Source organism: Panthera uncia (assembly GCF_023721935.1).
Source record: "Panthera uncia isolate 11264 chromosome B3 unlocalized genomic scaffold, Puncia_PCG_1.0 HiC_scaffold_1, whole genome shotgun sequence".
Lineage (NCBI taxonomy): Eukaryota > Metazoa > Chordata > Mammalia > Carnivora > Felidae > Panthera > Panthera uncia.
Window position 1 is genome coordinate 59,183,001 of NW_026057582.1, and position 14,748 is coordinate 59,197,748.

Below are 14,748 nucleotides of genomic sequence, written 5' to 3' on the forward strand. Positions count from 1 at the left end.
CTGGAGAGTTCCTACTAAAATCCTGGATTCAGCATATTCAGTTTCTGATGTCCAAGATAAGCAAGGTCATAAGCAGTAGTTGGCATTATCTTTTAAAGTTGAATATATCCATACTCTATGGCCCAGCAATCCCACTCCCAATAGAAATGCATGTGAACAGGCACCAAGAAACATGTACACTAATATTCATAGCAGTTTCATTCATAATAGCTTAAAACCGGTATGGATCCAAATGTCCATGAAAAGTAGTGCACATAAAAGGGTGCCTGGGTGGTTCAGCCAGTTAAGCCTCTGACTCTTGATTTCTGCTTAGGTCATGATCTCATGGTTGGTGAGATTGTGCCCTGTGCTGACGGTGCAGAGCCTGCTTGGGGTTTTCTCTCTCTCCCTCTCTCTCTCTCAAAATAAATAAATTCTTAAAAACTTTTTAAAAGTAGAGTGCTGGGGCGCCTGGGTGGCTCAGTTGGTTGAGCGGACGGCTTCGGCTCAGGTCATGATCTCACGGTCAGTGAGTTCGAGCCCCGCTTCGGGCGTTGTGCTGACAGCTCAGAGCCTGCTTCCGATTCTGTGTCTCCCTCTCTCTCTGACCCTCCCCCGTTCATGCTCTGTCTCTCTCTGTCTCAAAAACAAATAAACGTTAAAAAAAAAAGTAGAGTGCATAAATTAATTGTGCTATATTCATAAAATGCAGTACTAAACATTAAGGGTGTGAACAACCTACATGTGTGGGAAACAACATAGATCAATCTCTGTGAGCTAAGAGGCCAAACACAAGGAGTAGACACTATACAATTCCATACATATAATATTTAAAAACCAAGACAGCAAAACTATAGTGCTGATGGATGCATGCTCAGCTGATGTGTTACAAAGAAATACAAAAAAAAGTAATAACCATAAAAGCCAAAATAGTAGTCAACTTGGTAGTGAGGAAGGTGATGGTGTTTAGGCGGACACTTACAAGGAGGAGTCCTGAGGTGCTAGCACTGTTCTGTATTTTAATCTTGTTGACGGCTGCTGGAGTTTTCTCTGTGATAAACCACTATTTTCTGTTTTATTTATTTTCTTGTGTTATGTTTCACCATTGTTCAAAGGAGCCCAAAGAGAAACCAATTAAATGCCATCATGTAAATGAAAGTGCTTTGCTCAGTGCCTGGTACTTAATGGCCCTCAAACGTTTATTTTGTATTTCTCTACTTTCTACCAATGTCTATCCTTCCAGATACTCTGGCAACCAATAAATGAGATGAGGAAAGTGGCAGAAAGAATCATCTGGAAGTCCTGTATGATATTGATGCTTCCCAGAAATTCAAGAGAAAAGAATGCTCTGCTGCACAATCCCCTGGTGCTGGGCCTCGGAGCAGCCCTGCTGTGGAGACAGGTGTACTCAGCTATCCTCAGGCCTCCCTGAGGCAAGCCCCCACTAGAGGCACACAGAGCCAGGTAGGGACCCCAGCCTTGCTAACTGCGCCAGTTACTATGCTCCCCGAGTTTCTGCAACCTGCTCTGTCAAATGGAGATGATAATCTAACCTGGAAGGTTTGTTGCCTTACTCCCCAACATAAGGAATTCAAAATGGCTGCTGAGTGCCCACAGGATGAGAAGCATCCCACAGTAGATCTTTCTCTGTAGATCTCTGTAGATCTCTCTGTAGTCGCCTGAAGTTTCATTGCACCCACCACTGCCTTGTGGATACTTCCTGAGGGCAGCTTCACCCTAAGTGTACAAGTAACCTTGTTGTCTAAAGGACAATAAGAACATTATTTTTATGCTAATTAAGATAATAAGCAAATAACGAAAGTGCTTAGTGCAAATTGTTCTTGGTGCCATCCTGGATGCTGCATAAAAATAACATATAGGCCATGTTCCTAAAATGGAAAAAATTTTAAATTAATGTAGCCCTGAAATGTGACTACCATATGGTCAGGAAGCAATTTAAATGAATGAATGGAAATAAATATTGTTCATTAATACTTTTTATAATACAAAATGGTAGCTAACCATTCAGATATCCATGTTATAGGATAATACAATCCATGAGCTAGATGCTATTAGCTTCATTTTATAGATAAGGTACTGATGTTCAGAGAGATTAAGGATTTGCCTTGGGTCCCATAGCTAGTAATCAGTTCTGTGCTAGGAACTCTATTCAAGGAAAAAGAAAGAAAGAAAGAAAGAAAGAAAGAAAGAAAGAAAGAAAGAAAGAAAGAAAGAGAGGGAGGGAGGGGGGAAGGGAGGAAGGAAGAAAGAAAAGAGAGAGGGAGGAAGGAAGGAAGGAAGGAAGGAAGGGAGGAAGGGGAGAGGAGAGGGAGGGAGGAAGGGAGGAAAGAAGAATGGGGGAGGAAGGAGGAATGGAAAGAAAAAGGAAGAAGAGGAGGAGAAGGAATAATAGTTACTGATCTAAAGGCATTTCAAATTTATTGTTGATATTGTAATGCTCCATATGAAAGTGTTAATACTTTGGGTCCTATCTTCTAGAAAAGGGCATTAGACTCAAAGAGTAGCATAAAATTACTTAAACAATCATTGAAACACTATAATTTCAGGGGTGCCTGGGTGGCTCAGTCGGTTGAGCATTTGACTTCAGCTGAAGTCATGATTTCACGGTTCGTGAGTTCAAGCCCCACATCGGGCTCCACACTGACAGCTCAGAGACTGGAGCCTGCTTCAGATTCTGTGCTCTTCTTTCTCTCTCTGCCCCTTCTTACTTCTCTCTCTCTCTCTCTCTCTCTTTCTCTCTCAAAAATAAACATTAAGGAAAGAAAAGAAAAAAAGAAACACTATGATTTCATCTAGTTTTTGTCACTCTCAAACCACCACCCTATCAGTCCTCTTGTCATCTACTTTTGGAGCCTCCTATTGGATTCACTGCATAGCAAGCAAAGGATGATCCAAAGATTCAGCTTCTATACTTCCAAAGTATCCTCACAGAATAAATTCCAAACAAAGTTCTCCAAAGATAATTCAAGTTCCCTCCTAATTAGGGCCTGCCCAAAAGTCTTTTTGGAAAATGAATAATTAAAATTATATCTTGACTTTGTATTATGTATCAAAATAAATTCCAATTGGATGCAAGATTTTGTTATATGTAAGAATAACAGGTGTACATAAGACTTATAAGCATTAAACCATAAAAGGTAAAAACTCTAATTAAAATATTGGTAGATTTTTTAAAGCATCTATTCATTGAACATAAACAAAATTAGGGATGCCTGAGTGGCTTAGTTGATTAAGTGTCCAACTGTTGGTTTTGGCTCAGGTCATGATCTCATGGTCTGTGAGTTCCAGCCCCCCATCTGGCTCTGTACTGACAGTGCAGAGCCTGCTTGGGATTCTCTCTGTCCCTCTCTCTCTGTCCTTCCCCTGCTCATTCTCTCTTTCTCTCAAAATAAATAAATAAACTTTAAAATTTTTTAATAAAAAATAAAGATATTAAACAAAACTATAATGCAAATGAAAACCTAGTGAAAAACTCATTTATGACAATGGATCAATATTCTTCTTATGAGAAATAGAAAAGTACTCAAAATTTTAAACTGGCTAATAGAGGTGTGGAAAGGCAGTTCCTAAAAGAAGACATACTTATGGCTAATAGAAATATGAAAATATTCAACTTCGGTAGTAATTCAATAGTAATTTACATTCAGAAGTGTAAATCAAAATAACAGTATGCAGGGGCACCTGGGTGGCTCAGTCGGTTAAGCGTCCAGCTTTGACTCAGGTCATGATCTCACGGTTTGTGAGTTCGAGCCCCACGTCGGGCTCTGTTCTGCATAACAGTATGCAATATGCATATGCAATATGCTGTACTGCATAACAGTATGCAATTTTTGCCAATCAAATTACCAGGTTAGTCATAGAGTTCCTGCATGGGACTGAGAGAATAGTATCACTCAGATTTCTGTTGCCATTTTGCTGGATGTCATTTGCTAGATGCCCATCATTCCTGCACCATTGCTCCCACATTGACCAAACCCAATCGGAAGCCCAAAGACAAGGAAAACTGGATGACATGTGCAGAAAACAAAGGCAGGGGATAGAGTAGAAGAGAGAGCTTGGGAGAAAAACAGAGAATAACCAACAAAGTCTATTACCCAAAGTTGCCTGTACTGCTTCAATCCACAGACACTAATGCAGTGAGACAGCTTTCCCTTGTCCTAAGGTCCTCCCTTGGCATTGCTTTCCCCCAGCCTTCTCCTCACACCCTGCTCACCCTACTTTACCCTTGGTGATCTACTCAACATATGCTAGGCCTCCCTCCAGACCCTGAACTCTGCCATGATTCTGACATCTGAGCTTATGGAGTTCAGAAAGGCCTGTGGGAAGTCAGCCACCACCCTTCCCTGTGGTGTCTCACAAGTCTGGCGCCAGGCCTGATCTCAGGGTTTTTAAGGTAAGATAAAAATAGCAAGCACTGAGCAGAAAGAAAACTGTGAGTGAAACTATCCATTTGAAAAGAAACGATACAAATAACACTAATAAGCCTGGTCCAAAGCAGGTGTACCTGGCTGAGAATTAAGGATTTCTTTTGCTAGGACACAGTGGTTGGTATTTAGCATTCCAATTACCCTTTACACTTCCAAAGGGCTTTGCTTAGGTGTTCTTCAAGTATGGTAATGCACTAGAGAGTTTGCTGAGTTTGAGGTCAAAACCATTCCTTTTCTAAAGGTAGGTATGTAAGACTGTTGGATGTGCTTTGTAGCCTAAACATTGAGCTTAGAGAACCAATGCCTGGTTTATGCTTAGAAAAACTAACAGCTCTCCTTAAGTAAGCTGTAAAAACAGAAGCTGCATTTAGCCAGAAATTGCTCAAAGCCTGAGATTTCTGTGTACCAGCCCACTTCTGAATGCACGTCTCCCAGTACCAGGCCAAAAAACTTAATAAGCTTTGAAGATGTGCTATTTTTCTGTTCTTCGGTGAAGGAAATAATTTATTTTATCCACCTAGTTCTGATTACTAAATGAAACAGAATTCAAAAACTCATTAGAATCTTGTACACAGGACCTTCTTAACCCACCCAAGCCCTGTCTGAAATGTGGGTTGCTGTTCATATAAGCCCCAGGGATCCACCCCCCAAACTCCAGCTCTTCCAAGACCCCTGAGCAGGAGGAATGAATCAACTCCTGAATCTTCATTTCAGCAAATGGATCTATATCTGGTGAAAGTCTTTTGTGATTTGGTCTTTTCATATACAACACTGTTTTGTTCTTAATGAAGCCTTGGCACCCCGCTAGGTTTTCTTGCACATGCAAGGTAATATTCAGCATCTTTAATATATGAAGGACCCATCATAAGCCCAGTGTGTTTGCTTCCTTTCAGGTGGACTCCCAGGAAGTCCCTTTTATTAAGACAGTTATGTCAAATAATTCTAAAAGATATCAACAAAAGTTTCCTTATGGTAATATTGTCTTGGGTTTTGAGGATTTTAGAAAATGTTCTAGGTGATACTCTTCCAAATGGGTCCTAAGTGGTTTCTTCTAACTCTGTCCTTGAGAGAGGAAGTGGAAAAGAGAGAAAGAAGGGTGTGTCCAAGGGACACAAAGGACAAAGGGTCCAAGGGAGAAAGAAGAAAGTGTCTGGGTGAATCAAAGTCCTGCTTTCTTACCTCCAAACTCCCCAAATTCAGGTGCTGAGGGTGGAATGGCCTCCCAAAAGCCCAACTCACTCCCTTCACCTCTCTGACAGGGACGCTTCCTGGGTCCAAGCCCCAGGTCTTGACTGAGCTTGCTATAGGCAGGTCTACCGTCTCAGAGACTCGGGAGAGTCACAGACTGGCTTCTGCAGCCTGACTTCTGCCATCCCTGACTCCCCAGAGAGCGTCCCGAAGGTCAGGTCAGGGAGATTTGAGAAAGGATTCTAGGCAGGGTCGCCATGGAACAAGAGACAAAGCCCGCCAAGGAAGTTCCCTCCCACTCTCCACCAACGGTAGCCAAGAGGGACCACAACATCCGGGGAGCTGGGCTGGTGACTACCAGCAAAAGACCTGTAGGAGGGAGGAGGGAGGGTGCCTAGATTGCAGGGCCGCATTACTTGCCACTACGTGTTCAGCATCCAGAGCCACCACCAAGACTCCCAGAGCTCTGCAAAGGCTCTTTGTATTGTTACAATTTAGCACACCTACTCTGTGCTCAACTGGAATGAGGTAGGTACTACCCATTTTATATGCCCATTTAACAGTTGAGAAAACAGAGGCTCAGAGAGAGCAAGTCTCTGGCAGAGTACAGAATAGAATCCAGATCTCATTCCAAATCCCCTGCTCTTAAACACAAACCCTACTGATCCCATCGGTCACACAAACAAGCTAAGCTGGAGCTTACTTAGGTAATGAGAGACAGTCTCAGAGACCAGCCCTGTCCAGAGGAGTGTGCACAGCACTGTACAGCCTCCTATCCAAGGAGGCTTTGCCTGGGCTTGGGAATTGGAAGACGCTGCTCTCTCTCCTGCCGGGAAGTGAAAAAGGGAGAGGCTTTTGCCCAAAAGTTACCATGAAACATAGACCACAAAACCAGAGCAAAAGGGAGGGACCTCTTCTTCCTAGCTTGTTCTCCCAGCGTCATCCGCCCCTCACCTAGAGGGACGCTTTGCTACTCCCAGAGCTAAGCAGCCCCCCACCCCCTTCACCAGAACGGTTCCCTTCCTGGGTTCACACCAGTACTGGTCCCATCACTGCCCCTCTCCCCGGGGGTGAGGGTGTGGGAGGCATCAGGCTTGACTGCTGTGCCAGCCCACTCCAGGCTTCCTTCATACAATTGACGTCTGCCAGAACCCTCCTCAGTCCAAGCCACTCTTTTGGAAAAAGGGGAACCTGAGGCCGGAAGGATCTGACCGGGTTCCCCAGAAACTCAAGTTCGAATGGTTGGACCACAAATTCATGACTGGATCAGGGCCAATCTCCTGACAATGCACCGCTACCCACTCTGAGACCCGGTTCATATCTCCTCATATCCTCTCATCTCTTAGGATGATGGTCTGGTTTATTCCCATTCCAGCACCTGCAGGAGGTTTAGAAGCTTCTGCCCCAATGTAAACTGACCTTCAACCCGACCACTGTGCTTTATTTATTGAAACCACTTCTCTTGGCAGGGTGTGAGAGGAGGGTCATGAGGAGGTCAGAGGAGTCTAGAGATTCACAATAGAAGGTATTTTGGCAGGAGGAGACGAGTCGGGTGAGGAGAGTGGGATCTACGCCACAGACTTCATCATCGAAAGCGTTGAAAGAGAAACCTACTTCGGATCTGCTAGCTCCCTAAGTCTCCAAGGCCAGTGGGGCTCGACCTGACTTCTGAGCCCCTTTCCCAGTAGTCAGGAACCTGGGTCCGGTGGGGTGCGGCCATGGGAAGAAAGTGTGGTCTGAAAGGAGTTTGGGGCACCGATCCCAGGTAGCATCCCAGCCAGGGCTTAGCCCCACACCACCCAGCACGCGTTAGGGGAAGGGGGGCCGCACATCAAGGACTCCAGATGCAGCTGCGCTATCGCCTGCCAGGTAGTTTCCAGGTAGTGACAGGAGCCCAGAAAAGGAGGCAGATGGGCTTCCTCTCTCAAGGATTCCCACGCATGCTCTCATGGCAAATAAAACTTCAGGAGAAGTTGACACGAGAGGCCTCCAGTTAATACCTTGCAACAACACAGCATATTTTGAGAGGTTTAGTGGACCTTTCAGAAAATCATGACATCACACAGAGAAAGCGTGTGGAATAAAATGCTTTGGATCCTAAAGACAGGGAGGCAATTCGGGTAAATGCTTGATAATTTCACTCACGCTGCCACCGCCAAGGCCCACAGAGTGCCGGGCACCCGGAAGGATCATGTCAGTCGCTCTCGACGCGCAGGCCCCGCGGACCAAACCACCGCCTGCTCCCCAGGCGCCCTCCAGCGCCAGGGTGGGAACGCAGCGCGCCACACGCTTTTAGGCGGGCACGCCGCCCCGGACTAAGAGAGAGCCCTGCTGCAAGGCTTTTCCTTCCCAGTGCATGGGCTCCGCTTCGTTTGCTTGCCAATTTAAACGTATTATTCAAACACGGACGTTTCCTTTACAGCCCTGAGAGAAACATTTTGCTTGATGGAAAGTTGATGGGGTTCTTTAACTTTTAATCATTATCTGCTATGGAAAGGCTCGGCTGCTGCCTTTTCACAACGAGGGAAAAGTGAAATATTTGCCTTTGGTCGCACGTTGAACGCCCTGGATAGGCAAGCACGTGAGTGTGGGGGTGGGTGGTAGTGCCCATGCTGCTTAATTCCAGAAACCAATGAGGTGGGGGCATTCCAATTTGATCATGTCACCCTGACGATTTGGGTTAATATCAAGCATGGATGCCAGGATAAGAGCCACGCCCAGTTGGTCTGGAAGCCCAGGGATTCAGGGCTCTGAGACCCCTGCCTTTCTGCCAGAAGCATTTGTCCATCCATTTCACTGTAAGTCTGTCAGTCCATTTGTTAAATAACCATCCTCCCCACCCCCCGCCACCCTCCCCAGCTAAGAGGATTCCCTAAGGTCCTCTCTCAATTGGAGACTTTGGAGTTCAGTGGATAAGGTTTCTAGGCTCCAGCATCTTTTCTCACCAGATGCCAGCCTGGCCAGCATCTGGATTGGGGCAGTTAGTTTATTGATTGAGTCAACAAATCTTTATTGAAAGTCTACTATGCTCCAGGCTCTGCTTTGGCAGTGGGGACTGTGGACCCCACCCCCAGAGATCTTCTAGTCCAGGGGGGGAGATAAAAAAAAAATGAAAATGACACAAATGGAATATGTTGTTCAGAATGATACAACCTTGGTAGGAATGTAGATTAAGATGTGGACCTAAGGAGAGCAGAGCTCAGCTGGTTGGGAAGGTCTGCAACGTCCTCACCACACATCCCCGGAAGCTAGGCTTGACTTACCACCACAGGTAAAGCCCAGTGCTGGCAGCCTCATTTCCTTACTTGGGTCCATTTAAAGTAGACAACCAGGAGAGCTGCATTCAGGAAGTTGTCAAAGTTACTGCAAATCTTGCTGGTATCCCAGCAAAAGAGAAAGCTGACAAGGAGTCCTCTTCCCAGTGTTTCTGTTTAGAAACAAACTCACGACAAGGTGAGTTTTACTCTGTGGCCCATAGGACAAGGAAAAGCAACTTCAAACAAATGCACTGCTTTTGATTCTTCTGATGTTACCTCTGGAATAGCTGCTGGAAGTCCAGAAGCAGCCACTCAACAATGTCTTTCAGTCGAATTTTAGTTTTAAATAATGAATGCAATCTTCCTCTAGCCATGCCAATAAATTAGTCTTTTTGTCAGTCCAATCCACAATTTTAAACTTGGCGGGGGGGGGGGGGGGGGGGGGGGACGAGGCCCGGGTGGTGAAAAAAACCGGGTTAGAATGATTTTTTTCTTTTTTTTTTTTTTTTTTTTTTTTGCACCATGTGTAGGATATGATTTATATGATTGTTACAAAAGCATCTGTTAAAAAAAACTATGTAAATTTGAGGCCCATCACATTTGAATAGCCAAAGTTAAACCACCAGGGCCAAGTGAGGGGCCGTGGGAAAGCTCCTGGATATATGTGTGGGGGTGGGGGGGGGTGTGTGTGTGTTGGGTGGGGGAGGATGGGTAGGTTGGGGGGTGGAGTTAAGGGACTGAGAAGCTAAATATTCCTCCACCTTAGGGAAGGATTTAGGTTTAAGCTGGCAGCCTCCAGGAGAGAGATAACATTCTAAAGTTTTCTGAGGCTCTTGGTCTCCCCCACTGGCTCCCCATTAGCGCCAGCTTCTGCCGGTGGGGTGGAGTCAATTCTCAGGCTTTCAGGCTCCCAGCTCTTACACACCTGGGGCAGCAGATAGGGCAAATGCCCGGATCTCAAAGCACTCCATCTAGTCCGTGGCACACAGTAGGGCCCCAACCACTCTCTTCCCTCTCTGCTGTCAGACCTAAACTTTGTCACATCACCCCTAATTTTCCAACTCAGTGTCTGAAGCATGCACTTCCCAGTCCTTCTAGGACCCCAACCCTAGCAGTTTTTAAGTAGCCAGAGGAAAGTATGGGCGGCACTGAGCAGAGACAGAGCGGAAGAGGTGCACAGGGGTGAGGAGAGGCTAGCTGGGACCGGGCACTTCCTCTCGCTGGAGGTGACGGTTGGTAACTTGGGGAACACAGCTGCCTAGAGATGCGCAACAGCCTGGGGACCCAGCCTGGGTGGGGGCGCCACGTCGGCTACTCGGGCGTCGAGGAAGGGAAGTTTCCAGTTCTCTGCAGGTACCGATAGGACGCTTACTCCTTCCTTCCAAGGCTAGGGATTGCCCAAGAGAGCAGGTAGCCCTTCCCAACCTTTCTCATTTGAATACATGAAAATGCTAGTTGATTTTGGCAAGGCGACGCTAGCTCAAGGCCAGAAGGACGGTTTTGTCGCCCGAGGGCAAGGCCGGGTAGGGAACAGCTCCGGCTCCGACATCCGGCTGCGGGCCAGCCAGGCCTGAGCCTCAGGCCGCTCAGAAACCCGGCGGCGGCTCCAGGAGCAGTAAGGGAAAGGACAAACCCCGAGATAAAGAATTGGGATTAAAATATTACACTAGAATTTTTTTTTTTCAGTACAAACATTGGGCCAGGGCGCGGCCCGGAACCTGAGATTTCTCCGCCCGAAACTGCCAGACAAGGCTGGTAAGGTGGTCCCAGGGCCCCTACCTCCTTAGGGTCGGACGCCGTGGGAGTTGTGAATCAATTTCCTGATTAATAATGTAACGATCGAAGGAAAGGCAGAGGAAGGAAGATATGAGAAAACAAAGAAAGGTAAAGGAAAAGAAGAAAGGCCGTGAAAGAACGGGAGCTCGACGTTTCTCCTCTCCTGGCCCCCTGGGCGCAGTGCGCCCCGAAGTCTTGGGCTGCGGCACCTCCCGAGTCGTGGGCTGGAGGCTGAAGGCCAGCGCTGGAGGCCGCTCTCTGCGGCGCCCGGGCCCCTTTCCCGGCTCGGACACACACCTCGGTTCGCGAAGGCCAGTCACACGCAAGTGCAAACAGTTTGCTTTCGGCGTCCCAGGCCACCCTCAGTCCTAAACGGACCGAGTCCCAGTGCAGGTCTGCTTTGAACCACGTGAAAGACAGCTGGTCTCAGTTTCCTAGCCTCTGATTCTGCCCCGCAGGCGAAGGCTGTAAACTTCTAATCTGGGTGGCAGGTGGGGGTGTGCGGAGAAGGAGGTCGGACCACCCTGCACCGAGGGCGGCTGGGCCTACGTCGGTCAAGACCCGGCCAGAGCCCGCTGTGGGGAGGAAGGTCGGTGGAGATAGGGGACAGACTAGGGAGACCCCCAGAGGGAAGTCCTCGGGAGGCTCCACAGAGCACCACAGAGGCCCGCCGCCACTGCTCCCTGCGCACCCCGCAGTCTGGCTAAATGGGAAGGACCCCGGCGCAGCCACTGACAGAGGGCTGGGCCCAAGGCCTGAGGCGCGAGCCGTCTCTCGCCGTCGTCACCCCCTGCTTCTCCCAGCCCTGGTGAAGATCTGAGGAAGGAGATCCCAGCCAGGTAATACTGGGAAAGGGAAGCGAGGGTGGCCGAGTTTGGCGGGTGAATCTCGTACCGCCCGCCGCCACAGCCGGGACTGCGCTGGGAGCGGACCCTAAAGGCGCAGAAGGCGCATCTTTCGGGAAGGGCGGGGCCGCTTCCTCCGCCCCAGGCCACCTGGACGGTCGTCGCCCCACCTTCCGGACCGCTCCGGCTCACACCGACTGAGGAGCTTGCCTTCCCCTGGGCTGCACTTAGCTGGCGCACACCCATCCTAGCCGAGCGGGATCCGCCCGAGACGCCCCAGCAGCCGCCACGTGGCTGCCCTCGAGTCCACCCAGCCTCCCGAGGAAAGCACAGCACAGCCTCCTGCAAAGCGTAAAGACAGGGCCTATTTGGGAGACGAGGTTTTGTGACGAGTAGACTACAGCAACCAGGCATGGCACCTGGCTACCTACCGGCCAGCAATCCTGAGACTGCAGCTTTATTTTGTTTGTTTGTTGTTTATTTTCTAAATCAAAGACCCGGCATGGCCCTGATGATTCGCTTTTAAAACTCTGGGAAATGACTGGCTGGCATCTGAGTACCCTAGAACTTCACTTCCTAAATTTGTTAGATGTGTTGGAATATCGCCACTGAGATGAAGAAAGGCTGGGAGCTAACCCAGCCGCCTTCTTGGCCTCAGGCAGTCAGCCCTTGAACTAAAATCTCAGGCTCAGGGAGGAGTGCGGAGTTCCAGACTCCCCTGGCTCTGCTCTCCGGGGGCGCCTGCAGGAGGATTCAGCGCCCCCCACCCTCCCCGCCCCTCCTCGCCCCTCCCCTCCCAACATAACAGGAGCTGCTGTGAGCCGGGTAATTCCTCCAGCGGCGACCCAGGAACTCTAAAGATGGATCAGTGCTCTACAGTTGTCAGAGCCCACTCTTCACCACCAGTCTTGGGCTTTGAAGAAGCCCTGTAAAAACTTTGCTTTGGACATCCCGCTATAGGCTTTTTTTCCTCGACTTTTTTTTTTTTCTTTTTAAAGATGAGCTCTGGTAGGTTTAGAAAGTGGGCTAAAAGAGGAAGAATATTTGATTTTTTAATTGACCCCCCCCCCCATAAAACAACAGCGCCCCACCCCCACTTCTTAAAGCACCAGCTTTTTGTGTACTAAAGCTATTACTAGGTTGTTACTACCCATAGAAAATACCCTAGTCATGCTCGATTTTGTTGAAGAGCCAAGAGGGCGTTGGAGGATCACTGTGGGAAGGAACAAGGAAGCTCCATTAGCACTGAAAGTCCACCCCCCCCCCCCACACACACACCCATCAGGCCCAGGAAGCTAAGCATCCGTGTACTTTACAAATGAAACCAAGGTCCTGCTGCTGATGAGAACTTTGCACAAAGGAATTAGTTTCTGGCGGTGGCTCTGAGAAGACTGTGCAGATCCACACATTTACAGATACATTTACAAAAACTGATGGTGGCACTTGCAGCCACAGGGGCAGGCTGCAGTTGGAGAAGGCGCCTGCTCTGAGCTCCAGGTGGATTTAATTTCACTCTCATTCCATTCCTTACAATGTGACACCCCCCCTTTTGTTAAAAAAGGAATTGTAATCCGATGCTTTTATCTTTTTTATTTCCTTAACTGCACATCTTCACCCTCTCGTGCTCCCCTGCTGATTTAAGAGATTTGTTTGGTTCAAGGATTTAACGTAATTCTGTTGCCAGATTTCAAGGAAGAAAGATTTGAAAGAACAAAGTACAAGGGGAGAAAGGTATCTGAAAGACAAGTTAAAACACATTTCTTAATATGAGATTAATAACATGGTTAAAACTTTGCCAAAGAAGAATATTTTGCAGATTCTTAAGTCATTTTAGAAAGATTTAATTTTGTCGTCACTTCAAGAAAACTAGTGGGTTCTACCTAGGGTACAGAACACACATGATCACCCCACACACTTAGAAACAGACATGATCACACTCAGTAAGAAGCTCACACATACGCACAGTCATATACTCAGAAATACACGCACCATCCCACAGCCTATCACCAACTCAGTGCTTATCAGTTGGTCCTTCTCCCCAGGACTTGTGGGCAATCCACTATCCAGGACCTTATAGGACCAAGAGGCTTTGCTTGGGGGAAAACTTCCCGCCAATGTCCAAGACCCATTAGGAACCACGCAAGCACCCAGGGCGCTAGCCTGGCCCCTCTGGGTCTGGGATGGGAACAGGGACCGCCGCACGCCATCCCTGGCTTCAAGCCTGGCACCTCTCTTACGGAGCGGATGCATTCCGGCACCTCGGTTCATGCTCTCCCAGTTAACGCGCGCATTTAGGGAGATGTCCCCTCCCCCTGACCTTTCCCTATCAGAAACCAGACGGTCGCCTCAGCTCAGTCCCCGGGGTTTGCAGAAGGGGGGCAGGAGGAGGAGGAGCTGGGCAGAGGAGGACGGCCCGACTCGGATGCGCCTGCCCTATCACACAGACATCTGTTCTCAGTTTCTTCCTCTTTATGATCGCTACAGATGACAAGGGAAGTAGAGCGGACCGAGGCGGAAAAAAAAAAAAAGTTATGTCATAAAGATATAAAACGGTGCTGTGACTCACCTGCTCTTAGCCGCAGGTACGGGTTTCGTGGCAGCGTCTCCACTCTGCTAGCCAGGAGCCCAGATAGGCCTAACGTCACTCGGCTAGGTTGACTCAGATGGCCGAGTTTCTAGTGGAGGGGCAAAAGTGGGGCTTTCTCCTTTTGCAAGTCTGAAATCAGGGGAAGGGGTTGGTCTGTATTCTCCAGTCTCCCAGGGTTGAACTTTGGGTCAGTAATCAGGACGGTGGGGGCTGGAAGCGGGCAGAAGAGCAAGAGGGGCGCGGGACGGGGCTGCAGCCGGCGGCCCCTGGAAGGCAGTGGGTCCCCCTGGGGAGGGACCCTGGGGTCATTTAGCTGGCACTGCCCTGCGAGCCGGGGCTCCAACGCCACCGCCCCCAGCCTTTCTCCGGCTGCGCGGGTCCTATCCAGAACCCTCGTTAGGCTGCCCGGCCCCGCCTATTTTTCTTTTTTCCTCTTTCAAAGGGGGTTACCCCCCCCCCAACCCCATTTCCCTCTTCCCCCAGCCTCCGGGCTTAAACCAATTACGCTGCTTTGCAAACAAAGTGAGGGCCGGGTTTGAGGGGGGGGCTCGGCGGGCGGGGGCGCAGGGGGCGCGCGGTGGCAGCGCCGCTGGGCGGGAGGCGCGGCGGCTGGACTGGCGGGCGGTCGCCTCGCAGGTGCACCTCGGGCTTTGTAGGTGCGAGCGTCT